The sequence below is a fragment of the Eptatretus burgeri genome, chromosome 6 (assembly GCF_056783735.1).
Source record: "Eptatretus burgeri isolate ZD-2024b chromosome 6, Ebu_testis_v1, whole genome shotgun sequence".
In the NCBI taxonomy this organism is placed as follows: domain Eukaryota; kingdom Metazoa; phylum Chordata; class Myxini; order Myxiniformes; family Myxinidae; genus Eptatretus; species Eptatretus burgeri.
In genome coordinates, this window is record NC_140966.1 from 13,613,333 (window position 1) to 13,628,332 (window position 15,000).

The window sequence follows — 15,000 nt, forward strand, 5'->3', positions numbered from 1 at the left end:
TATTGTCTCAAGTTCCTTTGATGCAAAACATATCCCTCTTTATCATAGAATGTTGTTAATAACTTTTCTGTTGATTTGCCTTTAATATTAAAACTTTTATGATAATCACTGAACCATTCTTTCTTTGGGGTTTCTTTCTCACATGCAAAAGGAAGGTCTTTATGCTTATTATGAAGATCACTCGGGTACTTCAAATCAACTTCAAAATAATAACCTTCTTCTTTGTCATTCAATTTCTCTTGAGAAGAAATAACAATATTCATCAAAGCCTTTTCATAATCCTTTTCTTCCACCCACTCTAATTTACCATAAGGCAGAGATTGAGACATTGCCCATCCATACAAATTATTAGCATCAAAGTACATCAAATAATTACTATCTTTTTCACTCTCATAATTTGGAAGATATTTATTATTTGCTTTAGCATATCTTTTTGAACATACTTGTGATATTCCACCTCTCTTAGACTTCTCAATCATCAAAAGCATATCTACATCACTGACTAAATCTATATCTTGTTTTGTCATTTTCAACATTGCACTCCAAGCTAAACCAGGAGCTGTGAAATAGTGGGCAGGATCTAATCCATAACAATTTTTATTATGACAGAGTGATCTAAAAGCTTCAAACACATCAGCTAACAATAAAACATCTGTTTTTAGATACAAATCATGATATTCTCCAAGGTTCTTTATCTTAAATATTTTCCAAATTTCTTGTGCGTGTTTATATTCCTTATCACTTATCTCTTCTTCATAAAGGTTATTATAGAAACTTTCTTTTGAAGGAAGTTGTGTTTCTTTAAATCTCATAAATGAATCCATATAACCATAAGGATAAATTCCCTTACTTGTAAGAATTTTCTCTTTACTTTGAATTTCATTCCTTGTTTCAATTTCCTCTCTAGTTAGAATTCCCTCTTTAATCAGAATTTCATCTATAATCAGAATTTCCTCTTTAGTTAGAATTTCATTCTTTGTTCGAATTTTCTGTATAATTAGAATTTCATCTTCAGTAAGAATTTCTTCATTCATTTCCTCATTAATTAGAATTTCCTCTTTACTTTGAATTCTCTCTTTAATCTGAATTTCCTCTTTAGTTAGAATTTCCTCTTTTGGAAAGAATGAATTAAGATTTGGAAAAGAGCCCGTGGAGCTTAGATTTGATGCGAGGTTGGCTAGTGGCGTTCCCATAAACTTGTAAGAATCAAGAAACCTTATACGAGTTATAGGTTTTGTGAATATCATTTTTGTAAATGAAATATACTTTTGACTTGTGTTTGTTATGGCAGAAATATTCCCTGGTGTTTTTGAAAGTTCATTTATAAATAGATGTGTATCATAGTTGGCGCTGTTGTGAAGAAAGACTGGAATAAAAGAAGGTAATTTATAATTAAGATTACAACAGGAATGAGCGGGACCTCTATATTTACCAGTAAGATGACAATGATCCCTAACTTTAGACTCCTCAATTTCCTCCTCACAAATATGACAGATATTGTTCTTTCTAAATTCTAATTTTTCTTCTATGGTTAATTTCATCGGTTCATTTGTTTCTTTCATTAATTTACTTAGTCTTATACAATCCTTTTCTAATCGTTTTACAAACTCTTGTGAAGCATTTTTTCCACTATACTGTTCAAGTTTATTATACTTTTCTCCAACAGATGATTTGATATAATAACAGAAACCACAAGGAATATGTTTTTGATATTTATTTGTATATGGTTCTTTTGGATTAGGAGAAGCAGTATTTATCTTTTTAAGGATACATTCAAAATCAGCGTATATCACAAATGGGTGCATGATAGATTTATTATAATCTTCAAAAGAAATCTTTTCACCAGGTTTAGGCATTGTAATTACAGCTGATTTATGATTACTACAATATTTTGAATGTTGTTCTAATCGTTCTTTTGTATGAAATGAATTAAGACATCGCTTACAAGGATATATTTTGTTTGCTGTTCTGAATACCTGAGAAGAGATTAATCTTGATAAATTATTGATGTATGTGTAATGTGAATTATTTCCAACACTAAAATATAAAAGATCAATGTGTGTTTCTTCATTTTTAAAGTTGTTTGAAATTTTTAATATTTGAACTTTGTTTGTATCCGTTAATCCATATACATTAATAGAAAGATTATTCTTTTTCTCAAATTTAGGAATATCTGTTAGTGGCATTGGGAAATTAAAATCTTTAATGTCCAAGGTATTCTCATATTTCATATATTGTTTTACTCTTTCTGAATTACATTTTGGTGGATGTAAGTGAGCAAGAACAGACCAGAGAAAACATTTATTATCATTATTCTTAATATTAACAACTGCCTTCTTTCGTTTTATTTCTTTTGGTAATTCAATATAAGAAGAAGCTTTAAGAGGGTTTGATTTTAGAATGTGTACATCTAAAAAGATGATTTTTTAATATTGAATCCACTTCCTACCACTGTATTATCAACATCCTCCTCTTGTCTTGATAGTTCTTCATAAACCCCACTATTCAAAAAATCTTGAAATGATGTTATAAAATGAAGATCTGTCCTCATATAAGGAGTTTGTTCTTCATCTTGTCTTTTCATATTCATTTTCACTCCCATATAAAACTTTAAAGTTTTCATTTCTTTTAATATTTTTAATAAATTTTTCAACATCAGGTTTCACTATTTCAATTGATTCAATTATTGATGATGGACCGGGTTCTCCAAATTGAAAAATCCTTATTTTTATATGCCCTTTAAATGCCCCATCAGTGTTTTCAATATAATAGTCTCCCTTTACTTTAAACTCATTTTTCTTGTGTTTTTGTGATTGAAGATGCCTATTATAACTACTCTTCAAAACATCCTTTGAGCAGGTATCACAATGTTTTCTTTCCAACTCAAGAGGGGATATTTTGTGAAATAGATTAAATGTGTGTTTGTTGGTTTGGAGGTGTTTTCTATAATGTTTATATTCGTGATTACAAACATCGCAGTATGTTGTATTCACCATATTTATATAATAAAACTTTGCTTAAACTAAAAATTTCTTGATGAAAATTTCGTTTATTTTACAGGTGAATCTGTGCTTAAACTAAAATTTTCTTGATGAAAATTTCGTTTATTTTACAGGTGAATCTGTGCTTAAACTAAAATTTTCTTGGTGAAAATTTCGTTTATTTTACAGGTGAATCTGTGCTTAAACTAAAATTTTCTTGATGAAAATTTCGTTTATTTTACAGGTGAATCTGTGCTTAAACTAAAATTTTCTTGATGAAAATTTCGTTTATTTTACAGGTGAATCTGTGCTTAAACTAAAATTTTCTTGATGAAAATTTCGTTTATTTTACAGGTGAATCTGTGCTTAAAACCATTTTATCCTCCAACTTTTTCACTTAATAAATACAATGTTTCAAGACACAAAAGACAAGTTTCAATCAATCTCTTCATTTGTTAAAGATGCTGAGAAATATGTCAAGGATGTAAAATTGAACAAAGATAAATATAACAACTATTGGATAAAAACAATTATGGTGGATATGATGAGTTCTTCAATTTACTTCAGTGGAAGGGCTTTTAGTATACCTGGAAGAACATCAATTAAGGTATCTCTAACAAAAGTTTCTCCTCTCCTTCTGGCAATATATTCAAAACTAGAAAAAGCAATGAAACAAGAAAAGGTATCAAAAAATAAAAACCTTATGGATGAAGCTTTAGAAAGAAAAGATAAGACCATCTGTAATATGCAAGGAGAAATTTGTATTTTTTTCAACAACCCTAAAGATATAAATCCTGATGAAATAAAGGATGTTAATATATCAGGTGAAATGACATTTCGTTCAATTGTAGTTAAGGATCATTTTAAAATTACCTTTAATATAAAAAATGTAGCAGTTGAATCTGTTAATGAAAAAATGTATATCGATATCGATGGTAATGTTTTTTCTACTAATTAAATGAGCCAATATTCAACTGAAGATTTTGAAGATTATGAGAGTGATTATGATACCGAGAGTTTGCATTCAAACGATAGTTATGACACCGAGAGTTTGTGTTCAAATGATAGTTATGAAAGTGTAGATGATTCTGAAAGTATCGAAGATGATATCGAAGATGAATTTCAGTTTAAGTAAAGTTTTACTTTATAAATATGAATAGTTTACTCGATTTTGAGCCTCTTGAATTCCATGATTCTCCATATGACAAATTTGAGAATTGTCCTGCGTGTGAAAGACGGGGATTAAACACAGAGTCAAAAGCCTATAAACAATGTATATTCTGTGATTATCTTCTAATTAATGATAATCAAAAATATAAAAAGGAAAATAATTCTTTTAGATTTACACCAAAAATGAATTACTTTACAAGATTGATTCGAGAAATGAATGTAAAGTACGAGGGTGAGAACACACCTTTCCTTACAAGGGAAGAAACTGAACGTATTAGAGAAATGTTCAAAGGATTGTTGTCATATCTTATTCATGGATGTGATTTTCAGGGAAATATCAACACAAGATATTGCATAAATAAAATAATGGATTATCTTGAAATTAAACCTGAACTTAGGATAAAATATAGAATTTCGAAAAAAGCCAAGAATAAATTAAATAACCTGTTTTCCAAATATATAAATGAATGATTTTTTACCTATTTGGGAAAATAAGATAAAATTTGACAACCATAAAAATCTCCCAAATTCATTAAGATGCCTCATAGTTGGTTCAAGTGGATGTGGAAAAACCTGCTTACTTTTAAAGATGCTCCTCACTCCCAACTTTTTAGATTATGATAATTTAATAATTTTCACAAAGTCGAGTTTTCAACCAGAGTATCAACTACTCTCACAAGGTTTTAATGCTGGTCTTCAAAAAGAAGATATAATCGGTTTATTTAAACTTCAAAAAAACCTAAATGATTTTAACATTGAAGATATAATACAACTATTTTGTGATACACAGAGATGTAAAAAGAAATCAAAACCGATAACTTGTATTCTGAGTGATAATACGGATGATATACCGTCTCCCCAAGATTTGGATAAATCCAAAAAGAACCTCGTTATCTTTGATGATTGTGTTAATGAGAGAAACCAAACGGTAATGGACAGCTACTACACAAGAGGGAGACATTCTTCTTGTAATTGTATTTATCTTAGTCAATCGTACTTTCAGCTTCCTCGTCGTTCCATCAGAAACAATGCTAATACTTTTATTTTATTCAAGTTAAATTCAATAGATATAAACAATTTTTGGAGAGACAATTGTTCTACATTATGTAGTAAAAAGGAATTTGGGGATTACATGAAACACACGACTGAAAAATATAAATATATTGTTGTGAAACAAGATGAGATATTAAATGATATTTTTCAATAAATAAATGGATGCGAAAGAAAGAGCAAGAAGATTTAGGGAACATCAAGAGTTGGTTTCAAAAGTTGTAAAACAGCAGGAAGACATAAAGAAGAAACGCAGACAGAAACTAACGGGCGAAGAAGCATTTGAAAAAAAACAAGAGAAATTTTTTAAACCACTTTTAAAAACTTCCCAAGAAAAAATGAAAGATGTTTCCACAGTTCCCACAGTAGAATATACTCCTAGAAAGCTTCAAATGTTAAAAGATTTCAGTCAAATGACGGAGGAAGAATTAGAGCATATTGGAGAATTAGAACATGATGAAGGTTTATTTCAACAACTGGAAGAGATTAATCAACCCCCTGATTATATTGTGAATGCTGTTCAAAACAATGAATATTCAGCAGATTCAAAAACCAAAGCAGGACTCATTCCAACAGAACAACCAGCAATATTTCATCTTGTTCAAGAAAAGGTATTGATATTTAATGATGAATTAAGGTTCTTAAGTTCTGCTCAACCCCTTGTTAAACTAACTCCGAGATTAATGTTTCTTCTCACAAAAGATGGAAGGCAAGGTTCAACTGTGAGGGATGAATCAAAGTATATTGATAAACCATTGGATATGGAAAATAATGATGATAGAGTATATATTGATTTGCTGAACACTCTAAATTATAAGGTTATTCTTTCTGGTAAAAGTAGGAAGAATGAGAAGGAGAAACACATTATTCAGGCTTTAAGTATCCTTGGTTCAGGTATTAGTTTTCTTCCAAATGACCCATCGCAATTAGTTAATAGACTGTTATTGTTGTTTGGCAGTAAGAAGGCTGGAAATAACAATTGTTTTAATGAAGCATCAGCCATTTTAGACCAGTTGATGAACATGAAAATAATTAATAAATCTCAATATAAAGACATTTTATCTCATATTAAATAAGATGAGAAGCACAATCCTGAGTTTTAATTTCACAACAAGCGACCACACATCTTCATTCCCATACCCACTACAACTTGACACAACAAAAGAATATGAGGCATCTTTATTGTCCATGGAGACTTATAATACCTTATTTAATATAACCGAGAAAAATGACAAGTTTAGTTATAATCCGGGAAGTGGATACAAAACGATAACAGTCTCACCCGGAGCATACGAGATTTCTCAAATATCTTCCGAAATTGCTCGTCTTATGAAAGAACAGGGTGATGAACCAAAAAATATTGTTATAAACATTCAAAAACATACTTCAAAATCAACGATTAAAGTTAAAAATAACTACAAGGTTGATTTCACAATTGATAATTCATTTAGAGAGTTATTAGGTTTCTCCTCAAAAAAGATTGAAACTAATGGGACGTTTTACAGTGATAATGTCATTCAAATATCCTCAGGAATAAATTCGGTGTTAATTCACTGTGATTTGATTGATGGTGCTTATAATGATGGATTAAAAACAAATACAATATTTTCATTCAGCGCATACTCAACCCCAATTGGTTATAAATTCAATATGGAGCCTAAAAATTTGGTTTATCTACCTGTGTCAGGAAAAACCATACACAGACTAAATTTTAGGATAACCGACCAAGATAATCGTGTGATTTCTTTTAATGGAGAAGTTATATCCATCAGAATTCACCTACGTGAAGTTTTTCAATAAATAAATACGATGGTTATTGTGAGGAAGCACGAGTTGGGAAAATATAAAATAATTACAGGGGATGGGATGTTCCTTTCCCCGTACTACAAGGGTGAAGGTATGTATCTTGGTAGAGGATACTATAAACCTAAGAGACAAAGGGGTGTTGGACATCAATTTAGAGGAGATGGGATAATTGATACTCTCATGGGTATTGGTTCAACTATTCTTAAACATAAAGACCTAATTGGTTCAACTGCTTCTGCTGTGGGAAATGTAGCAGGTGCTGTAAAGAGTATAAAAGATGCTCAGAAAGAATCTCATAAATTACAAGCAATAAAAGAAATTAAGAAAGGCAAAACTCAGTTGTCCCCCCAAGAACGACAGAAAATAATTCAAATACTTGGATCAGGGTTTCAAAAGTTTTAACATCTTTTTTTCCTAAATAAATACAAGTATGGAAGCAATTGATAGTATCTATGATTTGGATGATACTATTATTATCTCAAACTCCACTAAAAAAGAAGATTACTTCAAGGTAAATGCAATAACTGGAACAGACTGGAATACGAATGGTACAAAAAGTTTTGAAATAAATAATCAACAAACCTATTTGAATCTCTCCGAAAGTTTCTTGTTGTGTAAATTTAAATTCACTAAGGCTGGGAATAACACAAACGCTACACTTGTAAATGATTTCTTCTGGAAAATGTTTGATAGTGTGCGTTTGTATATTGGAACACAAGAAGTTGAAGCGGTTGATTATGTCTCTGCTGTATCTGAAATGATAAAATTTACACTCTATACATTCAGTGATAGAATGGGAAAGGGGTCTGTCGAAGGTTTTATTCCTGATATGTCAACGGGAACAAACACAGACCCTGGGTATACTCAAAGGAAAGGAATGTATAATGATGATACAAAAGCAGAAAATAGTTTTACTGTGGCAGTTCCTCTTAAAGGTATATTTGGATTTTGTGATCATGATAAAGTTCTGTATGGCCTTAAAATTAGATTTCAACTACAAAGGAATGATAATGAAAATCGATTGCTTTTTGGTGTTGGTAGTGCTTTTGGTGATCAGAATAAATTTGTAATTGAGGAAATGAGTTGGTATATCAGTGAATATACTCCTAATCTTAAAACAGAAGAGATGTTGAATCGAAGACTTAACTCAAAGAAACCACTCAGTGTATCATACCTCAAAAGAAGATGTCAACACGTTAAACTCAATCAAACAACTTACACGTGGAATTTGGGTGTTCTGGAAGGAAAGCCACGATATCTGTGGATCATTTTTAAAAAGCCAGATGGTGATACTGCGACTGATAAGAATAATGCATTGAGTGATAATGCTAAGGTGAAACAACTTCGCGTTTCTCTAGATGGAACATTTTACCCACGAGATAGATTGGAAATTAATTGGGAAAAAAATGATTTTGCTGAAGCATACAAGTCTTACCAAAAGGTGTGTGAAAGTAATGGAAATAAAGAACCTATTTTGGATATGACAGCATTTAAAAGTTTGTATACAATCTATGCGTTTGACCTGAGCGCTCAAAAGGAAACTATAAAGTCCAATCGAGTGGATACTTCCCTATACATTGAAAGAGGAGAGAGTGAAGAAGTTGATACATATTGTTTGCTTTTGGAAGAAACAGAATTGCAGATTAATACAGATAATGGTGTGATGATTAGTCTCACATAATTTTTTGTTAAATAAATGAGTGGCAAAGTACCAACTGGGGTATATGTTAATCAAATCAATCTTCATAAACTATCATCTTGTGTTCAAAATCAAAAGCCTTGTACGATTAACGTTAATACAATTCAGAGAAAAGGAGCAGTAAGAATTGATGTTTTTCTCACAAGAGAACAGGTTAAAATCTTGAATGACACTGGCTCACTTAAAATTAAAATGACAAAACCAATGTTGAAAAAATATTCAATAAGAGAGACGAGTGGAGGATTTCTCCCATTTCTAATTCCTTTATTTGCTGGTTTAAGTGCGGTTGGAGCATTGACGGGTGGTATTTCAACAGCGGTGAAAACTGCCAACGAAAGGAAGGCTCAACTCCAGGCTCAAAAAGAATTGGAAAGACATAACAAAGAGTTGGAGAAACAAATTAGTGGAAGTGGTGTAATTGTCGATTTTGCTGAAAAACTTGAAGGTCTGCCTGATAAAGCGAGATTGCTAGTTGGAGATATGCTTTCTTCTATAGCACAAGCAGGTGTAAAATTAACGAAAAGAGGTAATGGATTATATCTTTCTAATAAATAAATGAGCATTGATGAGTGGTTGAAAGAATTTGGAAAGAATACAACATCAAATTTACAACTTGTCAAATATTGTAAGAAATTAAAAATTCATAATGTGGTTATTTGTATGAGAGATGAATTAACAAATGTGCCAAAACATACAAAGAATATTATTATGAACTTAGAAGATAATAATGGGAACGGTTCTCATTGGGTTTGTATTTTTAATAGTCAAGACAAATATTATTTTGATAGTTTTGGTCTTCCACCACCTGTTGAAGTCATAAAATTCTTACAGAATGGTGTTTATCAAACATTTCAAGTCCAAGAATTAAATTCCAAGTGTTGTGGCCAATTATGCCTATATGTGTTATTTCAACTCAACAAAAATAAAAATTTTTATGATATTATTTTTAATCTAATATAAATGACTTATGTTGGTAAAGATGGTTCTATCTTTGGTGTATCTCAAGAACTGGATATTGATTTATCAAATTATTACACAAAGGCACAGGCTGAACGACATAAATATAATATAACCAAAAATATTAACATGAAAAATGCTTATAAATTAAAAAATTATCCAAGCCCGACTGACGCGAATGACTTGGTGAGATTAAGCGATTTATCACAATATATATCCTTAAATAAAACAGCCGTGTATTCCAAAGATACAGAAGTGTTGATATTATCTCCAGGTCATACAGAATTCACAGTTCGAATTAAAATAAATTTTTATAAAGAAGGGCGTATCGTTTGTATGAGAATAGAACAATGGGGGTATGATATGAATGATTTAGGGTATAATTGGTCATTTAAAATTAACCTCGAAGACCTGGAACAATTAAATCAGTCTCGTAAGGAAGAATATTATCCACTTGGTATCGAGAATGAGTTTTGTGGGGCTACGATTAGTAAACAACAAATAAAAAGAATTTAATAAGGGTAAATATAATAATGGTTTTGCCCTTGTTTATCTCATGAAAACAGAAAAAACAGGATTATATATAATAAGTAAGGAAATACAAAATGATTTAACTATGGGAAGATGGGGAGGTGTTTCGTGCCATAATATTGTTCTAACATATATTTCTAATACATAAATGACAGCAAGAAGGCTTCAAGAAAATTATCATTTCTGTGTCCAAGCATACCTTCAAGAAAAGGGTATTCGGTATTTTAATAAATATGTTCTACAACATAAGAATGAGGTATTTTCAATAAAAGATTGGCATTATGCTGATGTTGATAAACCGACAACTTTAGATTTAATTAGAATGTTAAATAATGAAAAAAATTATAAAGTTAAGAAAAGGTAAGGCTCTTTTAGAAATTCAAAAGAAATTTTATTGGTTTCCTGTTGTAAAAAAATTATTTTGGATACAGGAATAACAAGAAATCCTGATGAATATATGTATGATATTCTATGGGGTGTAAGCGATTCAAGGATAGTAAGGGATGAGGAAGGAGTTGAAGAAGAGAGGGAAGAGGAGGAAAAGGAGAAGAGGGAGAAGAAAGAGAAGGAGGAAAAAGAGAAGAGAGAGAAGGAGGAGAGGGAGAAGAGAGAGAGGGAGGAAAGAGAGAAGAGAGAGAGGGAGGAGAGAGAGAAGAGAGAGAGGGAGGAGAGGGAGAAGAAAGAGAAGGAGAGGGAGGAGAGGGAGAAGAAAGAGAAGGAGGAGAGGGAGGAAAGAAGCGAGACAAAATAAATATCAAAATATGGAAACCAGTGAGATTAAAAAGATTAGGGGTATTACAGAAAATAACTCAACCCACCGAGGAGGAAAACAAAGAATTGATAAGTCTATTTACAATACTTTCGACAAGACTATTGACATCGAGAAGACAGGTATTTTAATTCAAGTTTTTCATTTTTATTTTTTTTCTTAAATAAATGGGGGAGAGAGTGAAGGCATTTCTAAGGATTCTTTATGTTTTAAAAATTAAGATTCAAATGTGCATGTTGGAAACTAAAAAGGTTTTTGCACTCTGCAGGAATTTTTCTCATAAATAAATGAGTTATTGTCTCAAATGTAAAAAGAAAACTAATACTAAAAATATTTCATATATTAAAAGTAAAAATAACAGGGTTATACAAAAAGGTATATGTTCTGTGTGTGGTTCAAAAAAAAAATCAATTTATCTCCCAACACAAACTAGGAGGAGATATACAAAAGTTTTTATCAGGAAGTAAATTTACAACTACTGGAATACCAGGGGAATTACATCTTCCAGGGTATTCTTTCTGTGGTCCAGGCACAAACTTGGATAAAAGATTAGATGAGGCAGACAATCCTAAATCCTGGAGTAAACCAATCAATAGAGTTGATGAAGTGTGCATGAGACACGATATTGATTATGGGAATACCACAACGTTGGAAGAAAAGCATGAAGCCGATAGAGAAATGTTGTATAATTTGTCTCTGATACAAAATCCAACCTTGAGAGAAAAAGTTGATAGGTTCATCGTGAAGAAGATGATTAGTGCTAAATTGAAACTTGGACTTGGAAATTCAAAAAACTTATAGGCTCTAATGATGCCATTAAGACTGAAGAGCAATTAGCTGATGAATTACATAAACCAATATTCACAAAGTTTCAGAGAAGGAAAGTTTATTCCAAGGAAGTTGATTATATCTGGTCTGCTGATTTGATTGAACTCAATAATGATAAGGGGTACAAGTATGCTTTAACCGTTATTGATTTGAGGAGTAGATATGCGTGGGTTGTACCATTAAAAAACAAAACAGGTAATACTCTTATGTTAGCCTTCCAACAGATATTTAATAAAAGTAAGAGAAAACCTAAAAAATTGTGGACTGATGAGGGTAGGGAGTTTTATAACAAGACATTTATGAATTTTCTAAAAAATAACAGTATTACATTATACAGTACCTTTAATGAAGGGAAGGCAGTTGTTGTTGAACGTTTTAATCGTACCTTAAAAGAGAGACTATATAAAAAATTCACACAACTCGGTTCACAACAATGGTCATCTTTTATTCAAGATATTGTGGATAAGTACAATGACACGATTCACACATCAACAAATATGAAGCCATCAGAAACATTTACAAAATTAAAATATGAAAAAGAGATTAATGTCAGAAAACCTAAGTTCAAAGTTGGTGATATCGTAAGAATATATAGGTGGAAATCTCATTTTGAAAAAGGTGATACGAAAAGATGGACCAACGAGCTTTTTAAAATTGTTGATGTAATAGATACGGTTCCTTGGACTTATAAGATATATGATTTGGAAGGGGAAGAGATTTTAGGTTCATTTTATTCACAGGAATTACAAAAGACAAAGATAAATTGAAATTTTTTGACTCCGCCCCTTTTTGGCTCCACCCACACAAGCCCCCGCCCACACAAGCCCCGCCCACACAAACCCCACACAAACCCCACCACACAACCCCCCACAAGCTACAATAAATTGAAATTTTTGACTCCGCCCCTTTTTGACTCCGCCCACACACGCCCCTCCCACCGAAGCCCCACCCACACAAACCCCACACAAACCCCACACAAGCTCCACACAACCTCCACACAAAAACTCCACACAAGCTCCACACACACAAACCCCACACAAGCTCCACCCATATTCATCATATTCACATAATTAGTGATTAGTTAATTAGTTCCCCACACACACAACGTGTTTATTTAATTAAAAAATTATCCACCCATCCACACAAGCTCCACTCATCCACCCATCCCCCATCTCTCCACCCATCCATTTATCCACATAAGCCTCATCCACATTCACCCCTCCCACACAAGCTCCACCCACATAAACCCCTGCCCATATAAACCCTGCCCACATAAACCCCTCCCACATAAGCCCTGCCTACACAAGCTCCACACAAAAACTCCACACACATAAACCCCTCCCACACAAGCTCCACCCACATAAACCCCCGCCCACACAAGCCCCACCCACACAAGCCCCACCCACACACACACACCCCGCCCACACAAGCCCCTCCCACACACACCCCACCCACACAAGCCCCGCCCACACAAGCCCCACCCCCCTCATCCCCCTGTGCGCCCCCACCTTTGACCCACCACCTCCCTCATCCCACCCCTACCCTTTCCCACACACACACATGGGGAGGGGAGGGATGGGATGAGGGGGTGATGGGTCATTGGGGGAGCGCACCTACCCCCCTCCCCCTCCCCCCAACCCCCCTTTACATCTCTTTTATTCTTTTCTTGTAATTCAGAATCAAGTAATTGTAAACAAAACAAATATAATTTATTAATATTGAAAATATTAAATATTCATTTGCGAGAATGTACAATCTTTCCCAGCAATCTTCTTCAGATGCCTTGTGATTTCGAAACTCAGACACCATATTCTGTTTTGAAACAAAAAGTGGATAATAATTAGGTTCTATAAAGATAATTACATGGTAATATGAATAAGCCTCGTTGACCACTGAATTAACACACCAGGAGCCTGTCATCCTTTCAAGGTCAATAAAATGAATTCCAGTGTACTGACAAAACCACGTCCAAACTAATGATGCAACCAACATAAGGCGACATTCTAAAGAGAGAGTGATATTAATAATAATTCAGAAATATTTACCTCCAGAAAATCATGTGTTGTACGAGTGATATTAATAATAATTCAGAAATATTTACCTCCAGAAAATCATGTGTTGTACGAGTGATATTAATAATAATTCAGAAATATTTACCTCCAGAAAATCATGTGTTGTACAAGATTGCTTCAACAGCTGATGTTGTGCGATAGTGCTGAAAAAAAAAAAAATAAGTCAAGGGTATAGATGAAGAGACAGACAGGGAAAGCAACACACACACACACACACACACGCACACACACACACATACACACACACATAGACACACACACACGTGCCTCACCATTGGTTTAATTCATTCGAGATCAGAGACCAGTCATTATAAATCATTGGCCTCTTCAATAAGAGCAGAGAGAGGTAGGTAGAAAGACAGACAGAGAGAGAGGCACACACACGTGTCTCACCATTGGTTTAATTCCTTCGAGATGAGAGGACGTGATAAGACTTCATGCCACTCATTGAAAATGTCTTTCAATTCTCTTCTAAAATCATTGATCTCTTCAATAAGAGTATTAATTTCATGAACCACGTCGTGATATGTGAACTCAATTTCTTCCAATGCCCTGTCAGGGAAAAAATATATACATATCAGAATTATCATGATTTAATTAATAATCATTTGCTTCATCGTTCAAAGAGAAAAGCATACACAAACTTACCAACTCTGTAGTGGGCTGTTGGCTTCATCGGAAGAAATATCGTCCATGCCTCAGTTGTAAAAATGAAAATCCTGTCTGGCAGAAACTTTGTCTGGCGAACCGCTTATAAAGCAACGATGAGGAAATTGCTTAATCATTGGGTGTGGGCACAGGAAATGACAAGCTTCTCTTAATGATCTCATCTGGCCACCGCCCGAGTTGCAAATCGTTTTTGGACATAAACCACGCCATAAAAGTTTTGATTCAAATGTTTTCAGTTCGTGTTCTGAGATAAAATATAACCACGAGACCTTGTCTCACAGAATAGTTCCTATTTTTTCACAGCATGACAGTCCAAAACCACTTCCTCATTCACACAGCACGGCCGTGTCAAAAAAACACTTCCTCATTTTCACGGCATGAACTGAAAACATTTGAAACAAAACTTTTTTCTGGCATGGTTTATGTACAAAAATGATTTGCAACTCGGGCGGTGGCCAGATGAGATCA

At 33.1% G+C, this 15,000-nt stretch overlaps 2 protein-coding genes and 1 long non-coding RNA gene across 10 annotated transcripts in view; 1 reads left to right on the plus strand and 2 right to left on the minus strand.

Moving 5' to 3' along the window:
* IGHMBP2 (immunoglobulin mu DNA binding protein 2) overlaps positions 1-15,000 on the plus strand; it is a 198,540-nt gene that overhangs the window by 149,280 nt on the left and 34,260 nt on the right. The window lies entirely within an intron of this gene.
* The window catches only part of SYT12 (synaptotagmin 12), a 154,204-nt gene that overhangs the window by 20,565 nt on the left and 118,639 nt on the right, over positions 1-15,000 (minus strand). The window lies entirely within an intron of this gene.
* LOC147024322 (uncharacterized) overlaps positions 13,613-15,000 on the minus strand; it is a 2,159-nt gene continuing 771 nt past the window's right edge. Inside the window, exons 1-3 of the long non-coding RNA XR_015058960.1 lie at positions 14,512-15,000; positions 14,257-14,415; positions 13,613-14,006 (exon numbers count right to left, since the gene is read on the minus strand). The exon at positions 14,512-15,000 is cut by the window's right edge and continues 771 nt beyond it. This is a non-coding gene — a long non-coding RNA (uncharacterized LOC147024322). The remainder of the gene's footprint in view (positions 14,007-14,256; positions 14,416-14,511) is intronic.